The sequence below is a fragment of the Protobothrops mucrosquamatus genome, unplaced genomic scaffold (genome assembly GCF_001527695.2).
Source record: "Protobothrops mucrosquamatus isolate PMUCROS unplaced genomic scaffold, P.Mucros_1.0 scaffold3233, whole genome shotgun sequence".
Classification (NCBI taxonomy): domain Eukaryota; kingdom Metazoa; phylum Chordata; class Lepidosauria; order Squamata; family Viperidae; genus Protobothrops; species Protobothrops mucrosquamatus.
Genome location: NW_015389229.1, coordinates 418,266 through 424,772, shown reverse-complemented (window position 1 = coordinate 424,772; position 6,507 = coordinate 418,266). Strand labels below are relative to the sequence as shown.

The following is a 6,507-nucleotide window of genomic DNA, read 5'->3' as shown; positions in this document are numbered from 1 at the left end:
TGGGACATTTTGTCAGGCTGAAAACACATTCAAACTGCTAAATTGCAGGATTTTCCACATGTATACATTTGTTTATTTGTATTTTTCTCGTTGGGTATGTCTAGTTTAACGAAGAGAAAGACGAGGGGGGACATGATAGCAGTGTTCCAATATCTCAGGGGCTGCCACAAAGAAGAGGGAGTCAAGCTATTCTCCAAAGTGCCTGAAGGCAGGACAAGAAGCAATGGATGGAAACTAATCAAGGAGAGAAGCAACCTAGAACTAAGGAGAAACTTCCTGACAGTTAGAACAATTAACCAGTGGAACAGCCTGCCTCCAGAAGCGGTGAATGCTCCAACACTGGAAGTTTTTAAGAAGAGACTGGACAGCCATCTGTCCGAAATGGTGTAGGGTTTCCTGCCTGAGCAGGGGGTTGGACTCGATGACCTCCAAGGTCCCTTCCAACTTTATTACTACTATTATTATTATTATTTTTATTATTATTATTATTATATGTACAATTGTATAATCCATCCCCAGCATTTCCAGATACATTTCATAATAACTATTTGCAGTAGTAAGAATGTGTATTTTTCTCTTCACAAAACTTTTATTAAATCATCAAAATTTAAAATACAAAAGTCCATGGTTGTTTCAAGTTATGTTATCTATTAAGCCTAAAAGAAAACTTTTTATCTTTATATCCACTTTAATAGTCTTCTGTATTAAGATATGTATCCCACTCCCAAGATTTCTTTCCTTTGTCACATATGTTCACCATAAAGAGCCGCGGTGGCGCAGTGGCTAGAACAGTGGTTCTCAACCTGTGGGTCGGGACCCCATTTGGGGTCGATCGACCATTTCACGGGGGTCGCCAAGCAAGGCTGTCCGCCATTTTTTTTGTCCACCATTTTTTTTGTCCGCCATTTTTTCCCCTTTTCCGGCAGGTGCCTTACCTCCCTTGGGCTGGGCCAGTTGGTGGTCAGCCTGCTCCATCTCTGCCGCTTGCCAGCTATGCCTCGGCCGGCGCAGGGGGTGGAACCACGCATGCGCGGCGCTCCCGGGCAGGGAAAGCCCTCGACGTACGACTGGTTGGATAGTCCTCGACTTACGACCGGTTTAGTCCTCGACTTACGACCGGTTTAGTCCTCGACTTACGACCGGTTTAGTCCTCGACTTATGACCGGTTGGGGTCACGGCATTAAAAAGGTTGAGAACCACTGGGCTAGAATGTAATACTGCAGGCTACTTCTGCTGACTGCCGGCTGCCTGCAATTTAGCAGTTTGAATCTCACCAGTCTCAAGGTTGACTCAGCCTTCCATCCTTCCAGGGTCGGTAATATGAGGACCCAGATTGTTGAGGACAATATGCTAACTCTGTAAACCACTTAGAGAGCTGGAAAGCACTGTGAAGCAGTATATAAGTCTAAGTGCTATTGCTGTAAATGATAAAAAGCTCTTCATTATATTTCCAAAAGTCATCGCCTTTATATCATTCCCTAATTATACCGTACCATAAATAGTCGTGCCATCAAAATCTGAATTCATGGCCCTCTAGCTCAAATAACCTCTTAATTTGGAGAGTCACCCCCTCTTTTTGCCAGACAAAACAACAAGCATCAAAGTACAATTTCAAATCTAGTAAGCTCGAACCTCCTCTTTCCTTAGCATCTTGAAAATAATTTATATTTAATTCTTGTTTTTTCCCCTTTCAATATAAACTTCATCTGCCATTGTTTAAATGGGGTATCACAAGTATTGGTAAAGCCTGAAACAGAAAATGCATCTTTGGTAGTTAGGAGGCTGGAAGCTAAAACATAAAGAATGGTTAAAGCAGTGTTTCTCAACCTTGACCATTTTAAGGCATGTGGACTTCAACTCCCAGAATTCCACAGCCAGCAATGCTGGCTGTGGAATTCTGGGAGTTGAAGTCCACATGCCTTAAAATGGTCAAGGTTGAGAAACACTGGGTTAAAGGAATCCGGTATGTCGAGTCTAACGAGAAGGACTAGGGGAGACATGATAGCAGTGTTCCAATATTTGAGGGGCTCCTACAAAGACAAGTCAAACTATTTTTCCAAGGACGAAAAGAAAGAATGGATGAAGGTCAACCAAGGAGAGAAGCAAACTAGAACTAAAGAGAAAATTCTTAAGGATTACACCAATCAACCAATGGAATAGCTGGGTTTTTTGCTTGAGCAAAGGGTTGGACCAGAAGACCTTCAAGGTCCCTTCCAACTTTATTATTCTATGTTATATGTTGTATTGATCTTTTTTTATAAAGATTTTATTGGTTGTCTCTTACATACATATATTAATTTTTCAACCAACGTGCTGTCTGAATATAACAATGCTAATACATATTCAATTCCTAATCCTTCGTTCTTTCCTCTAGCCATTGACAAAATAGATCCCAAGTTAAATAATATTCTGTTTCTTCTTTGTCTTCCAATCTCATCGTTAAATTGTCCAGCTCTGCACATTCCAGTATTTTTCTGATTATTTTTTCCTCTGGTGGTAGTCCTTCATTTTTCCAATATTGCGCAAAGATTATTTCTTGCTGCTGTAGTGACGTGTAAAATCAAATATAGGCTTTGTTTGTTAATTTTTTCTGGCATTATACCTAATAAGAAAAGTTCAGGTTTAAAGTCAATATGTTTTCCTAATATTTTTTCTAACCAAGCATGTATCTTCTTCCAGTAAGCCTTTGTTTTGCCACATGTCCACCAAACATGATAGTACGTGCCTGATATATGTTGTATTGATCTTAATGACAGAGATTATATTGAATAATTGCTGTACTAAGAAATTTGTGATTGACCCAAGTCAAAAACATGGTTGAATGCAAATGTGAACTTGGATCTTGGCAATCCTCAGTGTGTCAAATGAATCATAATTAATGTAAGAGGTTATTTTAGCATTGTGGGATCTTTGCTTTTTACCTTAATGTATATATTTTTCTTTTTCTTTTTTTCACATCTTCTGCAACCATTTTATAAACAAATTAAACTTACACTTTTCTTTGAATCTTATAGAGAAAGAGCACTCCGGAAAACTGAGACTAACAAGCAACATTAAAAAGGAAAGCAAATCAAGCCAGAAATCAAAATATTTTCCATTTGCTTCAGAAAACCACACAATTCTTCTCCTTCCCCAGCAGGTGATCAAGAAGAGATCTCGAACTGGAAAAAGTAGAGTATGCGGAACTCAAGGGAACATTACAGGTAGTCCTCGACTTACAACAGTTCATTTAGTGACCATTCAAAGTTACAGCAGCACTGAAAAAAGTTATTTATGATCATTTTTCACACTTATGACTGTTGCAGCATCCCCATGGTCATGTGATTTATATTAGGATGCTTGGCAGCTAACTCGCATTTATAACGCTTATGACATAGGAGAGAAGCCCTACAAGTGCTCCCAATGTAGTGAGCATAGCAACTTGGTGATACATTAGAGAACTCAGACCAGGGAGAAACCCTTTGAATGCTCTGATTGTGGGAAAGGTTTCAGTCAGAACTCTGGCCTGGTGATACACTAGAGGATGGACACAAAAAAGAAATCATATGAATGTCTTGATTGTGGGAAATGTTTCAGTGGAAATTCCAAGTTGGTGCTACACCAGAGAACTCATACAGGAGAGAAACCCTTTGAATGTCTTGATTGTGGGAAAAGTTTCAGTAAGAATTCCAACCTGGTGAATCACCAGAGGATTCACACAGGCGAGAAACCCTTTGAATGTCCTGATTGTTGGAAATGTTTCAGTGGGAATTCCAACCTAGTGATTCACCAGAGGATTCACACAGGAGAGAAACCCTTTCAATGTCCTGATTGTGGGAAACGTTTCAGTCAGAATTCCCATCTGGTGAAACACCAGAGGACTCACACAGGAGAGAAACCTTTTGAATGTCCATATTGTGGGAAAAGTTTCAGTGACAATTCCAGCCTGGTAATACACCAGAGGACTCACACAGGAGAGAAGCCTTTTGAATGTGCTCTTTGTGGGAAAAGTTTCAGTCAGAATTACCACCTGGTGATACACCAGAGGACTCACACAGGAGAGAAACTGTTTGAATGTGCTCTTTGTGGGAAAAATTTTGGTCAGAATTCCCACCTGGTGATACACCAGAGGACTCACACAGGAGAGAAACCATTTGAATGTGCTCTTTGTGAGAAAAGTTTCAGTCAGAATTCCCAGCTGGTGAAACACCAGAGGACTCATACAAGAGAGAAATCATATCAGTGTCCATATTGTGGGGAAAGTTTCATTAAAAAATTCCAGCTCACGAGTCACCAGAGGACACACACAGGAGACAAACCCTTTGAATGCCCTTTCTGTGGGAAATGTTTCAGTCATAATTCTCAGCTGGTGATACACCAGAGGATTCACACAGGAGAGAGACCATTTGAATGTCCTGTTTGTGGAAAATGTTTCATTAAAAATTACCACCTCATGATACACCAGAGGACTCACACCGGAGAGAAACCCTTTGAATGTCTTGATTGTGAAAAACGTTTCAGTCACAATTCCAGCCTGGTAACACACCAGAAGACTCACACAGCAGAGAAACACTTTAAATGCTCTTATTGTGAAAAATCTTTCAGTCAAAGTTCCAATCTGGTGATACACCAGAGGACTCACACAGGATTGAAACACTTTGAATGTCCTGATTGTGGGAAAAGTTTCATTAGAAAATTCCAGCTCACAAGTCACCAGAGGATACACACAGGAGATAAACCTTTTGAATGTCCTGTCTGTGGGAAAGGTTTCAGTCATACTTCCAGCCTTGTGACACACCAGAGGACTCACACAGGAGAAAAACCATATGAGTGTCCTGTTTGTGGCAAAAGTTTTAGTCAGAATTCCAATATGGTGATACACCAGAGGACTCACACAGGAGCGAAACGCTTTGAATGTCCTGATTGTGGGAAAAGTTTCAATCAGAATTCCAATCTGGTGGCACACCAGAGGACTCACATAGGAAAGAAACCATATTAGTGTCCTGTTTATGACAAAAGGTTCAGTTGGAATTCCAATATGGTGATACACCAGAGGACTCACAGGAGAGAAAAAGGGTTTGTGATTGTGGGAAACATTTCCGTGAAACACCAGAGGACTCACATGGGGGAGACCTTTCAAATGTTCAGTCTGTGGATGGTACTTCAGGCGTAAATCACTTCTTATTGCATACAAGAAAATCCACATGAGTTCATTGAATTGAGTTCATTGAGGGCCGCATCAGCATTGCGGTGCCTCGGGGGGGGGAGTAGGCATGGCTCACTGGGTGGGCGTGGTTGCGGTGGTCAACGGCAGACTGGGTGAGCGTGGCCAGGGTCGGCATGGCCACCTCGATGTTGCTTTGGGGGGGAATGCCTGTGAGGGCCAGGCAGGGTTGGGGGAGATCCAGGGGGTCTCTGGTGGGGGTAGTGGGCCGGCGGTTCATCCTGCAGGATGACTTGCAGGGGGCAGGGGGGTGCCATTGCCGCGGGGCAAGGCAAGGCGAGACGGGCCAGGATGGCTGCTGCCTGACACCATTGCCCCCCCACACACACAGGCCAGCGAGCGCATGTGGGCCGATGGTGTCCATCAGCAGCCACAGCCAGCCTGCCTCTTGATTGGCATACTCGGGGGCTCTGCAGCCCACTGTGAATACTGGGCCAGCCCTCCAGCAGCAGGCAGAGTAGGGGAGGGGGGAGGCACGTGATGCAGACCGCTGGATGTATCTACTCCAATTTGTTTTTGCTTGTGGTTGGAGAGCAGGTTGCTGCTGGTCATCTCAGCCCTCTCGCATGTCTTGTACTAGGTCCGCATGTGGAGCCTGTTCCCTTGTGCACCCGACGCACCTTGGCCCCACCTGTGGCCGGTGCTGCCAGCAGCTCGCACAGGTCCATTAGGCTGCCACCCAGAGCACCTGGCCCGCCCAGCACAAAAGTGGCGAAACAGCCAGCTAGCAAGCTCGAGTGGAGATGGTACAGCACGCCCGGCAAGCCAAAGGCCACCCCGAGCAGGGAAAGCTGGATCCCCATTGGCGCCATGGCTCCCCAGTCCCAGCTAGGATTGCTTGTCTCCCCCCATCTCTGTTGGGCCTGGGCGGCCATGACACTGATGGGGATCCGGCTTTCCCCGCTTGGGGAGGCCTTTTGCCTGCTTGCCCTGGGCCTGCTCTGCCACCTCTACTCAGGGCTTCCTAGCCGACCGCTTCTTCATGCTGGGCAGGCCTGCAGCTCTGGGCGGCGGCCTAATGGGCCTCTGCGAGTGGCTGGCGGCACTGCAGGTACCGAGGTGAGTGAGCAGAATGCACTCCACCCGCAGGCCAAGGGCAAGACCCTCGAGGGGACTGAGGAGATGACCAGTGGCAACCTCTCCAATCAAAAAGAGATGGTACAGAGTAGGCGTGTCCAGCGGTCTGCATCACATACCCCCCCCAAGTCAGCATGCTGTTGGTGCCGCAGCAGCACTGCTACTAGAGGGCCGGCCCATATTCACAGTGGGCTACACAGCCCCTGCTGCTGGATGCCGTCGGCCCC

At 45.1% G+C, this 6,507-nt stretch overlaps 1 pseudogene; it reads left to right on the top strand.

Moving 5' to 3' along the window:
- The first annotated feature begins 2,663 nt into the window (after window positions 1-2,663).
- LOC107297327 lies at window positions 2,664-4,978 on the top strand (annotated as a pseudogene).
- The last annotated feature ends 1,529 nt before the right edge of the window (window positions 4,979-6,507 follow it).